The 25,277-nt window shown below is 43.5% G+C and overlaps 1 protein-coding gene across 2 annotated transcripts in view; it reads left to right on the top strand.

Moving 5' to 3' along the window:
* Positions 1-25,277, top strand: part of LOC309520092 (opioid-binding protein/cell adhesion molecule homolog) — a 744,782-nt gene that overhangs the window by 339,545 nt on the left and 379,960 nt on the right. The gene's annotated exons all lie outside the window — the stretch shown is intronic.

Below are 25,277 nucleotides of genomic sequence, written 5' to 3'. Positions count from 1 at the left end.
TATGTTGACTGATTATGGGAGAGTGACTTCGCCACGGTGGCAGCCTCAGCTACTCATTAGCTTTGGCAGAGTGAGGGGAAGAATCATCAGCTCATTCCGTCTGCATCCACCCCTGGAGGTGAATATTCAACAGGAATTGATTCTAGGTAATGAGAACACAGGCCTTCCTGCCACTGCGATTAGCGCTGCAGGAATTTTAAATAGTTAATTATTAGAAAGAGAGAGGAGAAGGTTTGCTTGCACCAAGTGTTGTAGGCTATGTTAGGGAGCCCACCAGCCGGACCTTGTTTATATGCTTTCCGCTTCAGAACTTTGCAAGTAGCAAAGAGCTTGGAAGGGATTTCAGCAGGATTCTTGGAGGAAAAGAAGGATATACATGCGGGGAGTAGTAAAATAATGGTGGTGGTGTAGCATGCCGAAGTGGTTGGGGTGCTGGACTAGGACCTAGTAGACCAGGGTTCAAATCCCTGCTCAGCCATGAAATCCAATGGCACATTAGCAAACAAGAGTCTATGTAGAAGAGGGAATAATACAACCAGTTTTTTTGCAGAATAGACCCACTGAACAAAATGTGAATGACCGACAGCAGTATATGTTCAGAGTGTCAGGCTAGGGAGACCCGGGTTCAAATCCCAGCTCAGCCATGAAGCCTGCTGGGTGACCTTAGGCAGGTCACTGTCTCTCAGTCTGGCCAACTTCTCAGGGTTGTTGTGAGGATAAAATGGGGAGGAAGAGAACCATGCATGCTACCTTGAGCTCCTCGGAGGGAAGATGGGACATAAATGTGAAATATTGATGGTGGTGATGAAGATGATGATGAAAAATCCTAAATGGGGGAACCCAAAGCAGCTGATTGAGAACTGAACATGCTCAGTGAACATGGACTTCCCCAAGAAGAGAGGGAGTGACTGGAATATCCTAAAAGGGGGTGTGACAGGTTGAGAGGAACTCCCAACAAGGACACTTGCAGCATGAAGGTACCACTGTAGCTAGTAAACAGATAATGAGGAATACGAGAGCAGTAAGAGACAACAAAGGCAGGGGTTTTTCAGGGGGAACTCTCCAGAACCCAGTTCCTGCACCTCTCAGGTGGATGCCATTGCATGGAGGCATGGAGGGACATGGGATATGGTGTTTCTTGAAAGAAGGCATGGGTGACTGGCTGGAATATTGAATAGGAGCACTTGGGATCACACACAGGATGAAGCAATCAATAGCTACTAGGCACAATGGCTACACTCTGCTTTCACCATTGGAGACATTAACGCTTCTGAATATCAGTTGCTAGAAATGATGGGGTAGCTGGTGCTCTTCTTCTCAAATCTTGTGTTTGGGCTACCCAAAAGAGGCATCTGGTTAGCCACTATGAGAAAAGGATGCTGGGCTGGGGGGGCGGGGCGGGCTTTGGACTGATGCAGCAGGCTCTTCTTACATTAATGATGCTACTTGTACCTGTCCCAACTTTATTAATTTAAGAAGAGGAAGAAACTCTGCAAAGCTCTGTTGTAGGATATTTTTGCCTGTGGAGCAGAAGGTTGGACAGCATAAGCTTTTGTAGCATCTCCTCTGAGTTGTGCTAAAAGTCTGTTTGGATCTGGCAAGCAGAAGGAAGCTTTGAGGCAGAGATGACTCCCTTTGGCAGGGAGCCCTCCCTCCAAGCTGCTTTGGGAATATTTGTCAGCTTGCTATTAGGAATATTTTGGCTGGCTGGTTGTTCTTGGCTGCATTGTTACCATCACCATTATGCTGGCCTTGGTATGTCGCCATGTAAGTGAGCCAGAGGCGGAGAAGGTGTCCTAGGCAGTGTGATGATTACAGAGCCGGGCAGCTTCACTCTTTTCCTGTAAACACAATAACGCCACCTGAGCTGTTCACCATCCGTTTCCTTTAAATCAAAATCTCCTCCTCCCTAAGTACCAAACCATTCTCTCTATTTCCAGTGTTCAGCATTGTTGCTTAGGGTGCCAAAATGGTACCACCCACCCACAATGGAGAGGTATTAGAAGTACACAATGGTGGTTTTTGTTTCATTTTTTTGTATGCAACTAAAGCAGCAAGAGTGTTATATACCCCCAAATGGGATATATGGTGGGAGGAAGCAGTACTTATGAAAGAGGAGTGTCAGGTGAAATAGATGGATTATGCCGAATTAGCAAGCTTAAGTAGTAAAATCAGAGAACAAGATGAAACAAGGAGGACTGGAAACTGTAGATTACCTGAAAAGTTATTGTAAACATGTTAAAATTCTAGCTGGTTTGCAGCAGTAAAAACTACTTGGACAATAGGGCGGAGAAAAAGAAGGAATAGATTAATCATAATATGCAGCAGCAATAGATAATTTGAGGAAACCATGGAAGGCTAGAAGGGAAGTCGATCAGTAAGGGAATGTTTATTGGAAACTATTTGATTAATTGTATTGGATTATAGTTTTGGAAAAATTATATATGAAATTTAAAAATAAATAGAAGTAGAGAAGGTTTACAAAAGTACGAAAAAATGTGCCCATTGGGCAAAATCATGTACAAAACATCTGTATTTTAAGGAAATGTACGATAAAATAATGATGAATTTTCATGAGGACTTAAAAAAGATCGTAGGCTGATGTGGCAAACTGAAGACTGTAGTAATGAGGAACTGGGAGAAATCAGTGTTGACAGGTTTGTCCATCCCTTTCTATGTTTTATGTAGAGGGAACAATCAAATCTGATAACAGTGTCTCTACAACTTGAAGTGATGCAGCATTCTCTATTGCCCCAGAACTCCACCATCACATTCTACATCCTGTACAGACTAGGCTCTAATTCCCTTGTTAAGAGAGAGTGTTGGAGACTTGAGGCACCTTGCACAGGCTGAGCAGATGGGAATTGGGCATGCATGCATGCAGTCCTGGTCCCTGAACAGCATTCAGCCAACTCCCCAGTGTCCTACAAGCAACCTTTTCCAGCAAGCTCCGAACATTTTCTCTTCTACCCACATTCAGAACCGCACAGAATGTTTCTCTTACTCCTTGCTCATGGAGGTTGGGTATGCCACATGTTCTAGTGGCTTAGAGTAGCCACAAGCCTCCAGAGCTACCAATGAGAACTCAGCGGCTGGCTATCAAGAGCCACACTGTACAGCTCTTCATGCTTCTTATTTCCACACTTGATTGGGCTGCAATCTAGGAAGGATATAGCTACATAACATGCACACAAGATAAATATCGGTAATTATGTGAATGTTTCTCCCAAAAACGTCTTTGTAAAATTTAACTGGTATTCATTCACAGAAGCAATATATTTCTCATTTCATGCATTCATAGACGTAATTATTATATTTAATTACATGAAATTAAAATTTATTATTATTGCATAGACAATTACATGAAACGAGAAATATATTTTGAATGAATACGGTTAATTTTTCCCCAAGGGATTTCAGAGGGATGCTTATGTACTATTCACACGCTGTGTGAATAATGCTGATATAGTAAAACACAGTCTTCTGGGACCTTCTCCTGCAGGAGCTCCAGTGCAATGAATGGAATTTGACATGAGTACTGCAGTGCATTCAGTGGGGGTTGTGCAGCAGAATGTCCCCAAGAATTGTGTCCATTTCTGTCAAGATGTCAGCAGTTCAGGTTCCCAGCTTGATAACACAATAAGCATAGGTAATTAAATAGGAGGATTTATTGCAAAAACAAACAGATAGCTCTGGATGGCTCTAACAAAGCCTTCAGCATCATCACTCAAGATGACCCTTCTGAAGACTCCTTCCGGTGTCGACAGAAGGTATTGAACTTACGGCTCTTACGTCTCTTGTTTTGCTTCCTATCTAGTAGCCCTCCCATTCGCCAACTCTTCGGAGTTATTGGATTAGCTCCAACCTTTTCCTGTTCTGACATGCTATCTGTGTGTTTGTTCACACCTGTTTGAGCTTCCTGAGAGCTTTGACTGTGTTCTAGCCTGCTCTCAACTACTGCCTTATCAGTCTGCCCTTCAAGGTCAGGAATAGCCAAAGTCTGCAGCTGCCAGCTCTCCCCTGCCTGACTGACATCTAAGCCTCTCTGTTCTTTGCTGCTTTCTGCAGTTGGCTGCAAACCTTCGCTAGTAGCTGACTCATTCCTGACACAAGATGAAGAGTCTTCTCTGATGGGTAGTGGCCCTCCAAGGTCTCAAGCATTGTCTTTTCCAGCTGTACTATCTAAAACTATTTTAACTAGGGATGCCAGAACTGAGGGATGTATGATGGCATCATTTCCCATTTCCACCTGTATTCATAGAACCACAGAATTGTAGAGTTGGAAGGGACCCCAAGGGTCATCTAGCCTAACCCACAGGAATCACAGCTAAAGAATCCCTGACAGATGGCCACCTAAACTTAGGTTAAAGACATCAGAGTAGCCACTGCAGTTCTGTTTCAGTTTATTTTCCACGACAAACCACATAATTCTTCATGCTGTGGCAAAATTATGTAATTTAACCAATCAAAATAAATTAGGTAATTACATTGTTATTACATTATTCCACCCCATTTGTTTCATTGCAAAGGAAAAACCACACAAATGGACAGGGTGTGTATGTGTGTCATCATTTGCAGAATGAAAGCAACAACAGCTCTGAATACCAATTGTACTCATTGGATTGATTTTCATTCTGGACATGGAGCGAACAAGCGAACATCAGCAGTTTCAGTTTCCATTTCCATTTTCATTGGAATGCTCTGACACCCCCACCAGGAACCAAATCTGGGACCGTGTGCGTGCAAACCATGCCCTCTGCCACTGAGCTCTTGATCTTTGTTGGGTTGTGGAGACCAGTTTCAGGTTGTAGCTCAGATGAAGACCACAATCTTGGATCACATACAGTTTAGTCCTTAAATTGGCCAATAAATATTCATCTTAGCAACTGCAGCCTTTTCCTCTCCTCACAGCTACAATTAATTAACCTTTAGTCTCAAATATCAAACTGCATCTGGATAAGAAAGCAAAAGAGCAGAGGAGAGCATGTGAGCGCTGGTATGTTCCACACAGAGACCTCCCAGCTGTAGGAATGTAACCAGACCAACCTTGTTGCCATTGGGCTCCCGATTCACCTTCTCCCCCTTGCTGTTCTTTGTCTGTTTACTAACTAGAATCACAAGTAATACTGACTGGGGTGGATGGAGTGGTCTGAGTTTGTTCTGTTCGCAGGGGCTCTGTCAGAGGTCCCACTTCTTGAGGACTTTATGAAAGAATGAATGAAAAATCCCCATGCAAATTGTACACATTTTGTACACCCCCTTCCAATGCTTTTCAGAGCATTTCCCCTTAAAAATTGTTTTTTTCTTTGTGCATTTTAAAAGTATATAATGCAACCTCCCGTACACACCTTTTAGCAGTGAAATTGCACTGTGAATTGCAGAGAAGTGAATCATACAATTGATGGTGTTCCCATCCAACATGCAAGTTTGGCAATGCTGAATTTGGTTGGTCCACCATGGAAAGCAGCCTGTGACAAAAATCAGCAGTATGCAGGATTCTGTTCAGGGTTTGCTTGTTGTCGGTGATTTTTTGTTTTTGTTTTTTGGTAGCATCTAATATTTTTATATGACCATCTCCTTGGTGCCAGACACATACACACCCTGTGAGCTTAGATCATTCCAAGTGAACAAGAGCCAATGCATGGCAATCTGGGACTGCCTCAACCAATCTGGCTGAATTCCAGATCAATCAAATTGACCCAACACCTGTAAAGAGCTTATGAGTGGACTCCTACTCCCACTTACTCAGGGCCGTCTTTACCCAGGGATGCAAGGGGTGCAGGGCACCTGGGCATCAAATTCTGGGGGGCACCAAATGTATACTTACTGTATACCAGTCCCTCTCAATCGGCAGCAGTGAAAATCAATGAAGCGGAAGTCCCTGTCCCCTTCCTCTGTCACTCTGTAGTATCAAATATTCCCGGTGAGTCAGGAAACAAAAGCATTTTTTCCCGCTGCATTGTTGTTACAGGCGAGCAATTTCCCCAACAACTTTGAGGGCCCCCCTCTACAAAAGGCCCTGCACTTACTTGCAAAGTGAACCCCACTGAATTCAATAGGAATTACTTTTCAGTCAATGCAGATTGCTCCGTAAATCATTAGCTGAGTTTCAACAGACATTACACAGTGGTTGAACAAAGCTGGCTGATGGATGTAAAAGACTGGAAACACATTCCAATTAATTATATATATTTTCCATGACTGAGGAGGGAGAACCACACAAAGCTGACATTTATGAATAAACTAAATCTGAACTGAAGGTTCTCTGGAACTTTCAAACCTGAAAGTTTGGGGCCGATGAAAAGAAAAGAGTGCACTCCAAACTGCTGATTTTGGAACAAGGCAACTGGTGAAATCTAACAACAACAACATCAACAGTGCTTTGTACTGTAGAAATAACAGTGGCCCTTTAAAAAAACAAACCATTGAAGTTATATTTTGTTTCTCCAACAAGTAATTAAATACTCCAGAGATGACCAAGATAACATAATATATGCAGCTCACACCTGAGTGCTTGTTTGGCTCTGCTGGGCTATTTTCTGCAGCTGGTGCTACAGTAACATGTGAATATCTCTGGATACGGGCATGATGCTCCATGTTCCACAGCAATTATAGGCTTTCCATGGAGAATTCCTAGATATGCTTAAATCTGTATCCATTGCTTCTGGCTTGGCACCTTCCTTCGTGCCTCTTTATCCCTCATCTCCCTGTCTCTCTCTCTCTCTCTCTGTATGCATGTGGTCTTTTGAAGCGATTTCAGACTTTTTTTGTATGCACGGCATATGAGACTTATCTGATGGAGACTGCCAGGAAATTCAGTGTCTCTTGTCTCTCACCGTCCAGTGTCACACACTGCACTGACAGCAGGGGCTTGTAGGAGCACACAGTAAACAAAGCCGCATATAGGTGTGATGACAGCTTCCCTTTGTTCATAATATATTCATCCCCAAAAGTGCACCGGGGTTATGCATTTAATGTGTTGGGCAGTCAACAGCTTTTTAAATACTTAGGAAAGTCTACTAATCCCCCCCATGCATTGAAAAGGAAGCATTTTTAGGAAACTGGATGCACTGAAGAAGCCACAGAGATGAGGAAGAAAATGTTCTCACCACAAGTAGAACATGCAGGACCTTTGCACTAGCCCTTTCTTTCATAAAACCATTGCAGTTCTTCTGCCATTTCAGCAGAAGAAACATAATTAGAATGTTGGCGTGTTATCTCTTTTACCCTATAGAATTTGTGACTTTGGCTTTAGTAAGTCTTTTTGATACTAGAAGATAGTGGAAACAGGCTATGGAAGAAGGGCAACTATTGCTGGCATTTCTGACTGTAATAAAAAGACCACACACACCCCACACTTCTTTATTTGAACAAAAAGCAATTTTCCACCAATGGAAGTATATGAACCGTCCATATTGGCATCTTTTATACCAGCAGCTGTTTCTGTTCCCCAATCCCCATTCATTTTGGGGGCATAGAATACATTAATTCTAATTTAGTGGCGGCTGAAAACAATGCAATAAGTTTAAAAATAAACTATCAGCATCTGAAAAATAATAACAGACATGAAAATGTCATGAACTGTGCTCGATTAGAGGTGGGAAAAAGAGAATTAAAGATGAGCTGAGCGCTTTGGAATTTTTGGACGCCTGCAACAAATTAATTTAAACTGCATTAGAAGCAAATTATTTGTTTCAAGTGCATGTTTCTCCTTCTGAAAACATACGTATTCTGGAATGTCTCCGAAACTGTTATCAAAGTGTTAAGAAACCAATTTTTCATCAGGTTGCTACCTCTCATGCTCACAACATCCCTACTGCTTCAAAAACAGCAAAAGTCTATTCACTCGATTCTTACTTTTAGGCTTTTCTCCTTCCTCCCCTGCTTCTGTCTGGCTCAACAAAAATTCTAATCCAGTAATCCCAGTGAGCCAGGAGTTTTGGGCCAGTGGAAGGATTCAATTCTGTCTCCCAGCCTTCCAAAAAGAGCAGCAAATCTGTCTGGCAGACAGGTTCATTAACAAATTAATAGAATAATCAGCAGGGCTTTGTGTGCATTTTGTAGATAAAAAACTGGTAACAGCATTCTTTGACTCTCTAATAGGCTGATAAGAGCCAAGTATCTACACTGTGCCTGGCCTAATCGGGGAGATAACAGAGGCTGAATCAATCCTGCTGCTCAGGCTGGGCCCTTCACATAGGGAGCCACTTTGGGAGGGCAGATGGGGAGCTGAGAGGGCCACATCTATTTTTTTAAAACATGATCAAAGCAAGAACGGGCAAACAGGTGGGAGAAAGTGTGTGAGGGAAGAACCAGGAAATATCTCTCTAGCTGCAAAGCTTAAGAGGTTATCTCAAGCTGCACCATCCAGTTGTTGGATGTGTATGAGAGAAATGCTGCCATGGTTACAGGGATCCATAGCTGGGGGGTCTGCTCTGCCACAGTGCTGGACTTGCTGTGAAGCAACACAAAACATTTGTTCGAGGCAGCAAATGCCGGGGGCAGAGGGTGGGTCTGTGCAATTTGCGAGTAGGATTATTCTGAACTACATCAGGACTGCCAGCTCAGGTAGTGAACAGGTGTGCTGCACAGCAGGGGGAAAGAGAGGGGCAGATGACACAGCCAAGGAGGGGAAGGGATGGAAGATGCTACTACACTGGGAGATTAAAAGGTATGGATCCAGTCTATTTCATTCTGTTTCTCACATTTCCCTACCACTGGTCTGTTCTATTCCACTTATGTGTAAAATAATTTCTTTTATTATTTTAAAAAAAACCTGCACAGAAAATTTGCATTAAAAAGGAACTAAAAATATGTATTTTAAAACCGTATTTTAATTGCATCTTATACATATTTTAATGCCCCATTGTTCAATTTCAAGCTGACAGCCACATCACAAAATCTGAAATCTGTAGATGTGTGATATCTGATTGATGGTTGTATCATATTCCATGCAGTGGAATGGGGAGTGAAAATTGGTTTGGCCTGCAACAAAATGCAGACATCCCTAGCTGGAAGGTGACAACCCTCCTTGTGCATTCCAGCTTGATCCAGATTGTTTAGCAATGGCAAACAATGCAGTGATTCAAATGTACTCAAAACATTGAACAGGATAAGTTATTAAAGTATCTGTGTTCTTAGGAAGCTTTGCTTCCTCCTTACATGAGAATGAGATGCTACCTTTCCATTCTGTATCATGAAGAGTTCTCTGGAATTCTGAAGTGTGCCACACTCCTACCCCACAAACATTGACTAGGCCATTATATCACTTTAGTGTTAGGGAGGAAACAGGGACAAGAATTGGCACAGGAAAGTGTTATGTGAAGTTACCCCCACTTCCATGTTTAATTGATACAATATTTGCTTTGTTAAAGGAAGGACACTGTCAACAGGCTTTTCAAATTGTGTGTGGAAGTAATGAGATGTTCAGGGGAAGCGTGCTATCAGGTTCAATTTGACCTCTCCAGATTCTCTTTAGATGGAGAGCCAGCAACATTGAGCCCTCTTCTGAGCCTGCAAATTTCCCCTTTTTCCTTGGTATTAGCTTCCTTGAGGCTTTCATGAGTGCTCAGGAAGACACTGATGGTTGGAAAACTGTATAACCCCTGACTCCATTTGGAACTCATGAAAATGTTATGTGAAGTCTTAGAGTGACTGTAGCAGCTCACAGCTCAAACACCTGCCCAGAGCCCCAGTCCAGTCCTCTTTCAGCTCCTCTGGTCTGTTCATCTGTCCATCCCCTCTCTGCAAGTATGCATTTTTTTATGGATTTGGGGAAGTGGAGGAAGTTACAGCCAGCTGTTCTAAGAAGATACCACTAAAGGGAGAGCAAATGAGCAACAAGGAGGGCAGCCAAAGTGGTGTCACAAGAGTATTGGGAGGATGCTCTGTGCAGGTGGCTGTGGCAGCTGTTGGAACCAATAGCTGATACAGTCACTTGGAGCCTTCTCTTGACTACTACAGTATAGTGGCTCCAACCCCTGCATCCTCTCAACTTTACCTCCTGGGACAATCTTAATTGTCATATGACCAAATCCCAATTGCTGTAGTCAAATAAACTGCTTCCAGAAAAAATGGATTTAAGAATATAAGGGTGGCAACACTGCAGCCAAACAACAGCCAAGAGGTTTCCTTGAGAGCACTGCCACCAGAGGATACTAGTCCTATCCAAATGGTACTAGGGGGCTTTGGAACTAGGGATGATTTAGAAAGAAGCAGATGCAATTTGCAGATACTTAACCCATAGTCAACTTACTTTGGGAATCAGATGCCCATACACAGGACCTCTGGACCCCAGGTGACACATACAACATGCTTCATTCCACTCTGCTCCTCTTTTCCATATATCCAGCTAGCAGCTGACTGCAGGAAGGAATACTAGCTAACTAGCATGAAGCTTTGTGCCCCAGCTGCTATTCTGAATGGTGCTGATCTTCTTGGACTCCTCTTGGACCAGCCGTGATCAGCATAGAACCGATGTGACTTGCAGGTGGCAGGTGCAATGAATCAGTACACCTGACACTTGGGAAAAAAATAATAAAGACTTCCAATCTGGAAGCCATCAGAGATGCTCTGTCCTTGAACGTTTGCCCAAGGTCAGCAGCAGAGTTGGAAGCATAGTGTGGCAGCTCTATTCAGCTCTCCATTATCACTTTTTCTGGCCCACCTGTTAATAACCTCTTCATTTCACTTTCCCAGTTCTTTTCCTGCTGCCACGCTGTCAATCCCAAGTAACAGGCAGGACAGGGACCAACTTGAAAAGAGAACAGGACTATTAATAAAACATCATAAGCATTAGATAGAACTGGGAGATTAAAGGAGATTATATATTCCGACTCCCTTCAGTTCTGAAAGAAAATGAGGAGGGGGAAAAAGACATTCACATCCTAGGAGAGATTGGTGTGTGTGTGTGTGTGTGTGTGTGTGTGTGTGTGTTTAGATCATGAGGCTGTGTAAGCAGATTTCAGAAGTGTACAGGAATATATTGTTGAGCAGAGGTAGCCAATGCAATGCTCTCCAGATGCTGCCAATGTTGTTATTACCTGCTGTTCACCAGTAGGTCCCAGGGTGGGTTACAACTCTTTAAAATTCAGAAGTACAAACAGTTAAAAACCAAATTACAGTTTCAGGAATAGTGTGGGTCCTGAAACACACATTTTAGGCAGTAAAGATAAAGAGATGCATCTTTAGCATTCAGTGAAAACTGTATAATGAAATTGCCAGTGAAGTGGGAAGCTGGAGGGCACCATGTTGACTACCTGTGATGAAGAGTAATAAAAGAGTAGTTTTCAATGAGAGCCTCTTGGGGCGATTCCCTTCCCCCCCCCAGGTTTAATTGATTAATGTTTATTAAGCCACTTTGCACTCCGTTAGCACCAGCATTATGACAATATATAGCCGTCAGGTGGAAAATATAATGTGTGCCACTCTTATTTTGAGCAAATCACTGTGCATTTGGCTTCCATTGTTGACTTCATACCACTTACGCATAGACTGTACTCCTGACTTCTATCAGCGCATGAGAGATGGAAATGGGTCCCGTGGGACTATTCAGTTAATCTAAAACAACCTGAAAGTGTTATATTGCCGGGGAAGGGGGGGAGGGAGAGAGGGAAGCCTTTCGTGACTTTGCAGTGATCAAACAAAATAAAGAAACCCCCCAAAAGCAAGGATAATGTATTGAAGAAAAAAATGCACTTCGTTCATTTCCCTGACAAGTATAATTTAGTTTTAATTATTTATGACACTTCATAGCCTGCTAGTAAATGTGCTGTAGTATATTTTGTAAAACTAATGAAGTCTTAGTAATATGAGACCTAAATAAAGACCTCTGCTGAGCCGCAGGAAGAGATGGAATTTATTTTCTTATTTGACAAGATGCAATGGGAACATGGTCAGAATCACCTGTTCATTTCTTCCAGTGCCCCAGGGTAAGTAGTGCTGTTTTTCACATCCGGCTGTAGTGAAATGCCTAAGAATGTGAAACTGTGAGCCAGAAAGCCACCAGTTCAAATCTTACCTTGGCCACGTTGCTTGGAAAGTTACTTAGGCAGGCCGAATATTTTAATCTCTAGCCCTGTTATGAAGACAATAAACTGACCTTTCTGGCAAGACAGTTCCGGTGATACTTAAAAGTGTGCAGTATGGATGTGCAGTACTACAAACTCTTTGAGTCCTCTGTTTTTTGCTACTATTCTGGTTTCCATCACCAGTTGTTTGTACACACTGAATATTGTTCAGGTGCAAAAAAAGAGATGAATTTCTCATCCCATATGGTTTGAGATTATTCTCTCTTTCTCCCCAGCCTCCCCACATATTTTATTATTTGTTCACCAAAAGTCTTCAAGAATTTTCCCAGAGAGGTTTCCAAAGCTTTTTGGAAACAGTCTGGATGCTTATTTTGTGCAGGTTTTCCTCCCATTATTTAGGGCCAAGTAGGTGGAAAATAGGAGCATAGGAAATGGTCTTATATTGAGTCAGACCACTGGTCCATCTAGCCAAATCGCGCTGTATATATGCAGCAGGGATGAGGATTCTGTGGTCTCTTGATTCATGCCAGAATGGCCAAAGGTTTGGGATGATGGGAATTGTCATCCAAAAACATGGAGGACCACAGGTCATAGAATTGTAGAATTGAAAGGGGCCATGAGGGCAATTTAGTCCAAATCCTGAAATGCAGGAATCTTTTGCCCATTGTAGGACTCAAACCTATGACCCTGAGATTAAGAGTCTCATACTCTACCAGCCGAGTTCTCCGCCTCTGATATGTAGTGCTGTTTGCTCCTTGGGTATCCTTATGGTTCCATCCTTTCTGCCCATAGGAATTAGAGGCCATATTTTTGCATGGCTTCTCTGTGACACATCAGCCAAGCCATTGCACTGAAGGCTTCACCATCAGAAAATCCTTTTACCCAGAGGTGGGGAATCGGGTCAGCCATCAGGCCGGATCCTCATATCCTCCATCCCAGCAATACAAGTTTGACAGATGGGTTGGGTTGTGCACCTGTCAATCACCTGCCTCTGTGTAAGGCGAGAGCTTTGCAAGGGCATTGCTGCTGTCACCTGACCACTTCCATCCGCATCTGCCACCCCTTTCAACACAGCTGCACCAGTGTTATCCTCTGTGATTTCAGGTGTAAGGTGGGTAGCTATGGTTTGGCCAAAAGAGCCTCCCAGTTCAAATAGGGAAACCTGGGAGGGACATTCATTATGCCTGCAGCCTGGCAGTTCCCTATTGCTGCTTTTGAACATTACAATATAGATCCCATAAGCTTCCTCTGAGACGTGGGGAAAGACACTTCCCACAGTGCAGGAGAGTTTTAAAGGCCAGACTCATTTTCACTGTAAGTCTCCAGGTTCTTGGTGGAGGATTTGCTTGACAGCCAACCTCAGCATCAACAGAATAATATTCCCCCTCTCCTAGAAGCTGTGGAGGGATGCATTGTGTGGAGCCGCTCAGATCAGCGAGGGGTATCACACAGCAGCCGAAATTTAAATGTTAAAATGCTTTTGTTCATTACCAGTGGCATTCCTTCTCGTTTCCCTCCCCCTCCCCATTTGTCACTTGGAGCGGAGCTGTGACTCCTTTAATATCAAACAAATAATAAGCTCCCTCTAAAGTGATTTTTCTGACAAGGAGCTCAATATATTAAACTTTATCTATATTTTAATAGCCAATTTCACACCAAACTGCCTTCTTAATAATGTATTTACCACCTGGGGATATTATTCCAACCCATCTGGAAAGAACTGGAAATTAACTGTCCCTAAACTGAGTCGGTGTGTGCTTTAGATGCAGCGGAGATAGCAGCGGCGTCATTCCTTGGGGAGATGGGAGGGGAGGCAGCGGAAGTTGAGCGACAAGGCACACTGAGTGAAATGTCAGGCGCAAAAGGCAATCACTGGTGGGCAATATGATGCTCCTCAGCCTCCTTAACAATTCACAGCTAAGTCTCAGGCTTGCTCGTTCCTCCCTTCCCTCATTCCTCCCTTCCCCCTCCATCCTCCTTTTGTGAAATAACATGGAGGCAGGCCAAAACTCAAGAAGGTCTTTCCCCAAGGTTAAAGACTAGCTTGTTTTCCAGAGTTTGAGGCCTCCATGTCTACTGAAGGGGAACTGTTTTAAATCAGAACACAAGCACATCAGTTTGGATCAGGCCAAGGGACCATCTAACCCAGGACCCTCTTCTCACAATGGCCAACCAGATGCCCAATTGGGGAAACCCACAAACAGGCCCAGAGCACAAGAGCACTTTCTCCTTCTATAGTTTCAAGCAAATGGTATTCAGAAGCATTACCGTCTCTTGACTGTGGTGGCAGAGCATATCCATTGTGGCCAGTAGCTGTCAATACCATTATCCGGTAATGTGTACCAAAAAGATTATTGGGGGGGGGACCAAAATCAAGATCCCCTGCAAATTTTAAAGGTCTGCCTTTGCATATTATCAAGGCGACATAGGAAGCTGCCTTGTGCCATTGATCTACCTAGTTCAGTATTCTCTGCACTGACTGGCAGCGGCTAGCCAGAGTTTCAGGCAGGGTATTGCCAGCCCTACCTGGAGATGGCAGGAATTGGGACATTTGCATGGAAGGCAGCTGCTCTACCACTGAGCTGTGACCCTTCTGTGGGGAACTTTTTTCAGGTTGAGGGACACATTATCTCTGGGCAGCTTTTTTTTTGGGGGGGGAGGCACATGCCAGTGGTAGGTAGGTCCACAGGCAAAATTGGGCAAAGCAACAAATGAAAAAAAATACCTTCATACAGTAAATTAGTTTATACACTATGCTGTATGAGGATCGAAATTCTCTATCTGAGATCAGATTCTGAGCCATTCAGGAATGGACAATGACAAATTTTCCAATTTTGGTTTTTCTCTGCTCATTTTCCCACTCTTAAGTTAAACTCATCACATTTTTGCATCAGTTTGGGATTCTAACACACACACACACACACACACACCAGCGTTTAAGTACACATTTCTCATACTATGCACATTTTTGGATACAATTTTGCCCCATATTCACTTTATTTCCTTTTGCAAACTATGCCCCCCAATGACTTGCATAATTGTATGTTATTTCTTCTATGAATATATATGTTTTTGTACTAATATGTTAGTTGGAAATTTGCATTGCAAAATTCAGAGCAATGCAAATCTAAGGATAGTTGTGCTTCAGTTTGTATATTGTTTCAGGGAAGGTGCATTGGATGTGAACCAAATTTCTCATCCTTCCATTCCCCTTTCATACTTGCAAATGATGGTATGAACATAGTCTATGGAAGGCTCTAGACTGGGCCTAAGCATTTTGCGGATTCGCTAAGCCAAATAGAGCCTAAGAACATGTAGTGAGTGACCTGTCAGATCTTACACACACACACACACACACACACACACACACACACACACCATCTTTCACTTTGGCTACCTAAGGAAGTGAGGAACATAAATTGCATACTCTCTTGTCTTTCAGCAGTTTACAAGGATATGATGCGGGGCCAGTGTTACAACCACACTTCAGTTAAAATGCCTTCTCATAGAAAAATGTCTTCAGTTGTTGCTGGAAGTTTAATAGGGTGGGAACATGTCTGTCCTCAACTGGAAGGGGATTCCAAAAACTTGGGCCCACAATATTAAGCACACATCTCCTGGTGGATCCAAGCCACAAGGAACCACCAACAGTGACTCCTCCAAAGACCTCAGTGCTTTGGCAGGAATATAAAGGACTAGGCAGACCTTGTGGTACCTCTGGACCCAAATTGTTAAGGGCCTGGTAAACTGATAGAATAACCTTGAACCTGGCCTGGGCAGTTGTGCAGCAAAGTTATGTTCTGGTTTATGGCTAGAATTCTGCTTCCCCTTCCCTTCTTGCCTGCCCCAGAACAGCAACAACAACTCTCTAGTTTCTCCCTCCTGGTATAGTAGAATCCTTTATATTTTATCAGATATGAATCTCCAAAGCTTATGGGGAAATAGCAAGTTATGTTTCCTTTGATATGACCCCATCCCATCATTCAGTGTTGTTGTGGAATAAAAGGGGAGTTATTAAGTCGCTAGTGGTGTTCATTTGCTCCCACAGACAACTACATTTTCAGCATGTGTTTGTGTGCAGCACTTTAGAATCAAATCACTGCTTCTCTCTGTTCCTTGTCTCCCCCCCCCCAGCACTCTCCAAGCTAAATATGCTAGAGCCCCAAGGGGGTCCGCAAGGTATTATACCTTTCTTCTCTGATTAATTGGATAGCACTTTATCTTACCTAAAGTGTGTTTTCTAGTCTAATCTAATCTCTCTTGTCTCAGTCTGTTATAATCTGAATCCACCTAAGACTCTAGCACACATTGCACCCACTTATATAAGAGGGATTAGTTTGTACAATGAGCATTGCCTGCCACAAACTGTTGCAGTGTGGAGTGCTACTGTTCAGTGATCCAGCATACAGAAGGTCCCAGATTCAATCCCTAGCATCTCCCATTAAAAAGGACCTGGCATCATGGACTGGGAGAGATGGGGGGAACCAACTGTGGAACCCCCAAGGGAACCCCCAGAGGAAGAAGGCCAGGTGGTGGGATGACGCTGAGTGGTTGGAGGGAGAAGAGGGAGCAGACTGGGAGCAGGAGGTGCTGGAAGCTGAAGAGATAACAGGGTTTAGTGAGCAGGATGAGGCTGTGGCAGAGAGCAGTCCAGACTCAGACACAGGAGGCCAGGAGGGACAGATGAAGCAGGCTGCTGAAGAGTCCAGGGAGTCTTCCCCTCTTGTTGCAACCAGCTTCCCTCCCCCCTGGTCTCCCAGAAACTGAAGAGGAATGAATACATTTTAAAAATTGAAATGGCCCATAACAAAATAACAGATTTAAATTGCCTGAAATCAGGAGGCAGGGAGTTCCAAATTATAGGTCTTGCCACACTAAAAAAACAAAACAAAAAACAACCCAAACACGATTTCTTACAATGGTGGACATGTATCACATGGCACCTGCAACACCTGTATAGAATAATGTGTATATCAGAAGTAATTCATACTTAAATGCTAATGAATGGTGCTGAAGACCTAAAACAAACAAACAAACCACCAACTCAGGTAGAACTGTGGAGAAAGACTGGGAAAGTGAGAAACTGAGAGAAGCCATAAATTGACAAATTCACCCATCCCTCCCAGATAACCAAATTTTCCTGTGTTTTTTTTTCTACACACATTATTATTCTGTCCCAGACCATTTGGTATGACATCCCCGGCTGTACTACCAACCTTACTGTTGTACTACCAACCTTACTGTATGCTTGTGAAACGTGGACCACTTATAAACACCATCTCCAACTCCTCCATCAAGATTCCATCAATGGTGTTTCCAAAAAATTGTACACATCACTTGGGAAGACAGGCAAACTAATACCAGTGTACTAGAAGAAGCAAAGATCACCAGTGCTGAGGCAATGATTCTTCAACATCAACTTCATTGGATTGGTCATGTTGTGCTGATGCCTGAGTATCGTCTTCCAAAGCAACTGCTCTATTCCAAACTTAAAAATGGAAAGATTAATGCTGGCGGTCAACAAAAGAGGTTTAAAGACTATCTCAAGGCAAATCTTTAAAAATGTAGCATTAACACCAACAATTGGGAAACACTTGCCTGCGAGCGCTCCAATTGGAGAACAGTCTTTACCAAAGGTGTCATGGGCTTTGAAGACACTCAAAGTCAGGACGAAAGGGAGAAATGTTCTAAGAGGAAGGCACACTTGGCAAATCCACACTGTGATCAACTCCTGTCTGGAAACCAATGTGGAATAACGTGTGGATCCAGAATTGGCCTCCAGGGTCACTTATGGACTCATTATTTAAACCTTGTTTATGGAAGACAACCTTACTCGGCTACGAGTGATTGCCAAAGAAGAAGACATCCCCAGCAGGCAGCAGAGCTGGGAAGTCCAACCAGATGCAGCTGATGACTTTGGTTTGTGTTGGAATCACAGAATTATAGAGTTGGAAGGGATCCAAAGGGCCATATAGCCCAACCCCTTGCAATGTAGAATTGATGGTTTGCAAGTTATGCAGGCCAGAGATGCCCTTCCTTTGGGGCTAGCAGGTCAACCAGTCTTGCTACAGCAAAGGGAAAAGGCATCTCACCCTTAATTCTGTTCTCCTGGCCGTGCAATTTCTGATTTAGGGCTGTGCTGCTTGTGAACCTTGCTGACCACTGAAGCCCCTTTTCCTAGTGTAGGAATTTGTCTCCTTTGTGCCTGATAACTATCTCAACAGAACCCCAGGGAGTCTAAAGTCTCCAATTAATCAGCTAAGCAAGGAGACTATGTGTGACAGGTAGGTCAAAGAGGGGAGGTGTAGAAAGGCTGCTTCCATCTTGCAGGGGGGGGGGCTATGAATTCTGGCAGTTACCTGGGGACCTGGCAATACCAGAATCCCTAACTTAATCAAAGAGATAACAGGAAATACTATAGCTGAGGCAGTAGCAGGAAACGCTGAACAATAGGAGCTAACCCCAGCGGGTCCTGGTGCTGCTGTGGAGATAATAAACTATATAAAAATCTGTCACAGTGTGATAAGTGATGAATTAGAATCAATTATGCCTTTAAAATAATAGACATTCCCCTGGCAGGACGCATCCGGAAGCATGGTGGCTTCTGATCAGTACTGGCTGCCTTGAAGAAAAATAACTTGCTTGCATCAAAATGGGGCTTAGAGCTCTGAGTGTGATCATCAGGTTCGCAAGTGAAAGGAGCTGGACTGCTCTGTGAAGAGGAGGAAGCCCACATGAAACCCAGAGGAGGGTCAGTTCACTCTAGGGATAGAGGTAGAAGTGGTTTGTTGGGGGGAGCAGGGCTACTGCACTAGGTTCCTGCCAAGTGGGTCACTATTGCTTATAAGGAAGGAGAGGAGGAGGGGAATGACAGAGAACTCCATGAGGTGCAAACAAACCTTTCCTTTGAAATTCACACTTTTCTGAATTTTTGAGATCTAATGCTCTTTTTTTTTTTACAAAAAATATGTATGCCAAATTTGTTTATTAGGAAATGATGTGTATAAAAACACATTTGTTAGTGAAAACATCATGCAAAAAAAAATAATGCATCACGTCAGAGGGGAAATGCTGCAAAAATGTGTACTTTAGGAAGAATTGCATACAGAAATGTGGTTATTAGGAGAAATTCACACTGGAATGCTGATGACTTTTCATGAAGTCATAAACACACACACACACAAATTGTTGGAGAAATGCTGGCAAACAAGTTAAGATGGCAAGAATTAGAAACTGGGATAAATTGAAATTGACATATTTGCCCACCCCCCATCTGCCACATAACTCCAACCCTTAAAAAGTGCAACTTAAAGTGAATGAACAAAGTGGGGGGCAAATGTGGATTGCATCTGAAGTGTACACAGCAAAAGCCCTTTAAAAATCAACTTCCCAAGTGACTGCATTACTTTGGAAAATTGGATTTAGATTATTGAGTCACTTTAGAAAGAAATGACCACCTCTGGCTCTGCATTGGGGCCCTCCAAGTAGGCAGCCCATGCCAATTGCTGATAATAAAACCAGTGGGGAGCTGAGCACTTTCTAAATCTGAAGTCTAGCCATTAGTCGCTCTTCACATCTCCTCCTGGTTGGAAATGGAGACTAAAAATAGTCCTCCCTCCAACTTCCTGGGCCGCCTTCTTCTTCTTCTTCTTCTTCTTCTTCTTCTTCTTCTTCTTCTTCTTCTTCTTCTTCTTCTGTCTTAAAGCTGCAAATGCCTAGATTCTATGGTAAAAGAGCCAAGTAAACGCATAGACAGAATGATTGCAGATGTTTCTAGCAAATAATGGATCTCCTCTGTAGAGGGCATCCTATTACAAATTACCCTTAAGTCTATTAGAGACTTAAGAAACTGAGAAACAGATGTGCATAGAGAAGGGGCACACTCTCAGAACCGCCACCAATACAGTACTTTGTGGCTTTCTTGGTGCTTTTGCTGCCTGCGGCTTCTGAATAAACTGCCCTAGCAGCCTAGAGCAGCAGTGGCCCATTAGGTTGTGGCGCAGTCTAAGAAGTAGCCCAGGGTGGGGTGGCAGACTGGGAAGTTTGAACTACACTTGGGCTTGCCTGAACTCATCAGGGATGGAGCAGAATTTTGTTCAATGTAGAGTGGACCAACCTAATTCACTCCTGCAGACTAATAAGTGGATTAGACCATAATTGCCATTGGATTTTGCACTTCTCTGAATTAAGTGCTTCTCAGCTCAGAAGCAGGCCAAAATGTGGATTTGGGGATAAAATGAATCATACCCAAAGTACAGCTAATGTGTCCTGTGAGCACAAGGATTTTTGCTTGCACAATGCTACTTCTACCTTTCCTTCCCCATGGCCCTTCACCCCATCTGCTGTAGGGGTTCTCCTACACCTCTGGAACAGATTCTCAGAGGATGCAGGGCACATGAAGCAGTGTGGAGGAGAGGGGGGAATTCTGATGCACAAACAGAAATCCTTGTGCTGGTGGGAAGCGTTAGTTGACTACCACCCCATATGTTTAGGAATCCATACGCTGTGATAAAACATGTATTTTACATAAATGAGTGTGCATGTGCTTGTTATGATTAATACATAAATGGAATGGACTCAATTTATGAAAGAACACATGAGAAATGGAGGCAGACTAGAAATCAGCTGATCCATTCATCCCTTATACACAGAACCCTACACCCATGAGACAAGGTGTGGTGAACGCCTCAGGTGGCAGGATCCACGGGGACAGCAGATTCCAGTGTAGATCCCTCCCCCCCTTGTTCCTGGTGCGCATCTTCACTCACCTCTTCTTTCCTGGTGGAAGGCAGGAGATGCCTTTTTTATGGTTGCCTCAGGTGCCAAAATGTCTTGGGCAGCCCTGCTTCCACACACTCATGCAGTCTCATTGAATGAACCCTTCCCAATTGAAACAACCATCTCTTTGGGCTTTGGGGAGCAGAGGAATCCAGAGCAGCAGAAAGGGAAGGCCCCAGTATATGCAATTACAACAGATGGCCTCTCCATGTAGGTGAATGCATTATACTCTAGGGATGTACACATAAGTCAAACCCTATTCTGCTCACCTTCCACATTGGTCAATTCCATCACATTTCCATGCAGGGTTTGTTGTTGTTGTTGTTGTTGTTGTTGTTGTTTTGAGAAAATATGGAAAAAATTCTTTTATATCCCACATGGAATATGTTTTATAACTGCTTAAGATAGGCATAGACAAACTGGGGATTCCAGATATTTTGGGACTACAACTCCCTTCATCCCTGACCACTGATCCTGTTAGCTAGGGATGATGGGAGTTGTAGTCCCAAAACAGCTGGAGGGCCGAGTTTGCCTATGCCTGGCTTAAGAGGTGGTGTGAGACCTCCCTATTTTCTTTAAAATGCTGTAGAGGTGATGATTACTTCTGTGTAAAATTCTGGCCAACAGTGAAGAACACTTGTGTGCTTTTGCTTCATGCATTCCTCCAAACCTGGTGTCCCACTGCACAGATGGGTGCTGTTAAGTAATGATCTGCTTGCAGAGGTTAGCTCATCGGTGGATTACTTGGCAGGGCAAGGAGCAGAAGCTTGGACTGGGAAGCTTAAGATTTATACCATCTGAAGAGAAACCAGAGTATGGACAGGGAAGCTTGGGCAGGTGTCACTGGCACTTCAGTAGGGTTGACTGCAAAAAAGATGGGACAGTGTATCTTCCCCCCACATGCCTGCCATCACAATAGAATGACCCCATGATCAAACTGTGGAGTGGGGTAGTGGCTCTTACCTCACTTCCCAGCAGTGCAGTCACTGCTAGTTACTGGGGTGGAAGTGAGAGGGGTGAGGCAGCAGGAGGTTGCTGCTGTGTTCTGCCACTTCTGCTGGTGTGTTTGTACAGCACTGACCTACCTACAACTTTGCCTCTTCCACCTTCTGAACTGGTAAACAGCAGTAATTCCACTGGTAGGAGGTCAGGTAAGCACCGCTTGCACCCTCTGCTACTGCCCATGATGCAATAAAAGGCTACAGATACAAAGAATGCATGGGAAATTTGATAGGCTGTCATTTAAAGCATCTGAGAAGTCTTTATGGATTGCTACTGAGTTTTGCTCACCTTGTAGCAATCCATAAAAGGTATCTCTGAATATTGCCATCAAGCAACCCCCACCACAAACAAACCTGGGGTTCAGAGCTTGTGTGTGTGTGTGTGTGTGTGTGTGTGTGTTCCAGGCAGGTTTGTGGTCTGCACAAAGGAAAGAATGATCAGCCACTGCCTATTCCATTTCTGTCCCTCTCTGCCCTTGATCTTTGTGAATTCTGGGATCAGAGTCTACTCCTTGTGAATTTCCATCATCCAGCTTTGCAGGGCTCAACCTTGTCAGCCCGATAACTGGACACTGATCCTTTCAGGTTGCGGAAATCACTGTAGTATGCCTTACAATCTTTAAATGAAAAGTGAATTACAGCTTTCTTCTAATCCAGATATGCAATGCTAGCCGGCCATTAATCCCCGTTACCAATCACCCATCATCCTGCCATTAAAACTCTCTCTTCTTTAGTCTTGGAAGAAGCCATAGGAAAATATTTCTCCCAGTGGTTGTGCCAAAGATAAAAACTTATGCCGTTTAAGAAGAGGGCTAAGCTGTGGAGATCTACAATTGCAGCTACTTTTCTGGAGTTTCCATTTATTTCAGTTGGTCTTACATTTAAATGTGCTTAGAAAATCCCCACATTATCCTTCCTCCCCCAGCCGTTCTTCTTGCCATAGCACATGCATACACAAGGTAGGTATTTAGGATGAATGTTAATAAAATCTAAGCAGTAGCTCACAAGCCACAGGGGCATCCTGGGAATTTCTCCCCTGAATCTTATTTACATTTCAGCTAACAATAGCTTCTAAGCTCAACTATAAATAATTTCTCAGGAAGAGTTGTCTAATTAAACATGTAGCAGCAAGCAAAGTTGTTTAAGCAAGGCTGGTGCCCTAATGAAGGTAATCACTGGATGGGGACAGCTTAGGAAACGGGACTTGAAGTTTCCCCTTAGAGGCAGAGATATGGAGGGGGGAAATCTACTTGGGGAGCATTTCCAATCAATATTTAATTGTGCAGCATATTAAAGTCATTAGTGTCCCTTTAACATCCAGAAATGAGAATATTTGGTGTGGGGAGAGAAGCGGAGGTTGAACGAGTGCTGAATTTAGGTGGCCCTGGGAAGGAATGAGATATAAGTAGCCACAGAAGTTGGCTGAACTGTTGCTGAGCGGATGGTATGACCACACACATGAGGGTAGACCCAAATGCACATAGGGATGTGTTGGATTGAACTTGCATCAATTTTGCTTCCTACCTATGTGTGCTCAGCACAACATCAACATAGAGATACAACCTTGTAGGCATGTGAGCTCTGTATGTGCAATGAGAAAGCCACTTCCACCCTTCGGAGGGGGTGGAGTTGCGGGCTTCATGGCCCCAGCCCCCGCGCGACTGGGGGGATTCCCAGCTGCGTCACCTCCCGGCCAGCCAATCGGCTGGCTCTGGGGGTGTGGCCTGCCTTATTTAAAGCAGGACGCAGCCAAGGATCTCCCTCTTTGCCACAATGAGAACCCTGTTTTAAAAACATATAAAGTATTTATATACCAACATGTATATCCTGCAATGTTGGCAGCAATAAAATATAAAGCACCATCATAAAAAAATACAAAACAATCCTTAAAATGACAGGTGAGTAAAAAAAAAAAACTTCAAACAGCTGTCATCATAAAAAAAAAACTCTTCAAAAGATTCCTACAAGCCAAAAGTGAAGGTGCCTCTGCCAAATCTCTGCTGGGAGAGTGTTTCACGGCATGGGACCAGTGACACTGAATGCCTGACTTGCATTTGTGTCCTGTTGGGCTTCTGTAATATGTGGGACAACTAGCAGCTCTTCTCTAGATGGTCTCAGTGATTGGGCTGGGGATAGGAGGACTCAGGAAATCATTATGGTATCTTGGATCCAAGTTGTTCAGGGCTTTCTATATCAACACAAGAGCCTTGAACCTGGTCTGGTAGCTTATGGGCCAATGGTGTAGACAGGGCCTTTGTTTTCATCTGGAACTCAGCAAAGCACAATTCTGGCACCTCTCAGGTGGGCACTGTTGCCATTATAAGAGAATAAGGGAGGTGTTCATGGTGAGTTCCAGCACCTCTTAGATAGATAGATGACAGATAGATAGATAGAAAAATAGCACTGGGTGTAGATGTTGTGAGGTCTGCACCACCTTCCTGCACAAAAATAACTGCAATCAAAGAAATCACTTCTGTGTGAAGGTGTCCTAAGTCACTGATGGGACTGCTATTCAGGGATCTTAACTTATCTACTGACAATAATTAGCCCAGTGACAAAGTTATGATGAGTGATGCCATAGAATTTAGTTTGATCATGCTTCCCAGATTAATATGTGGATTGCAATGCAGTTAACCTTCCGACTGAGCACTCTCACTGGAATTTTTGAACCGAGAACATGTATGAATCATGCAAGGAGAGTTGCTATGCATGTGGCGTGTATTCAGTTACACTGAATGTGAATAAGGGGCGAGGAAGAGGCCAGGGGGTGTAAATCTGCTGTTGTGCACTTGTCCTGTCTGCACCAAGGCTCTCACATTTGAACATGTGGAGAGGAGCACAGGACCATAGCCAGTGACACCACTGCAAAATCTCCATGTGTGGCACAGGATGTGCAAATTCGGCTCTACATGCATAAAATTATTTGTGCAACTGGGAACCTGAATTATGAAGGGAAACTGATTATGCAGAAGAGTCAATATTCATATTATGCCCACTGCTGACCATATGGAGGTTGAGAGGTGAACATGAGCTGTTTGGATCCCACATGCTCAGTGAATGTGGCTTGGAGGCTAAAATGGGTCAGCAGTCTTTTTATCAAAAATGTTTCTTTTTTATAATTGATGAAAGTATGATAAAGGATGTGGAAATGCTGCATTCTCCATGACAACAGTATATAATGAGCAAGAGGTCTATGTGGGACTCTCTTCTATAATGGGAGAATAAAGTGGACCTTTGGAATTTCAAGGCCAGTCAAATCAAGCTTTTCCCAGAATGGACTACCTTTGGCAGAAGGTGGGAGAAGCCACTGTTTCCAGTGCTTCCTCATGGGGATCAAGAAACCTAAGAAGCCTTTCTGAAAGGATAAGAAATAGCACTGTCTCAGTCCAGGCCTCATAATAACCAATGGTTACTAGCCACAGTGACTGTATTCTCCCTCCAGTGTCAGAGGCAGTATGTCTCTGAATAC

This window comes from Podarcis vaucheri, assembly GCF_965113315.1.
Source record: "Podarcis vaucheri genome assembly, chromosome: 15".
NCBI classification, from domain to species: domain Eukaryota; kingdom Metazoa; phylum Chordata; class Lepidosauria; order Squamata; family Lacertidae; genus Podarcis; species Podarcis vaucheri.
The sequence above is the reverse complement of the archived record's forward strand: the minus strand, read 5'-3'. Positions and strand labels throughout refer to the sequence as shown.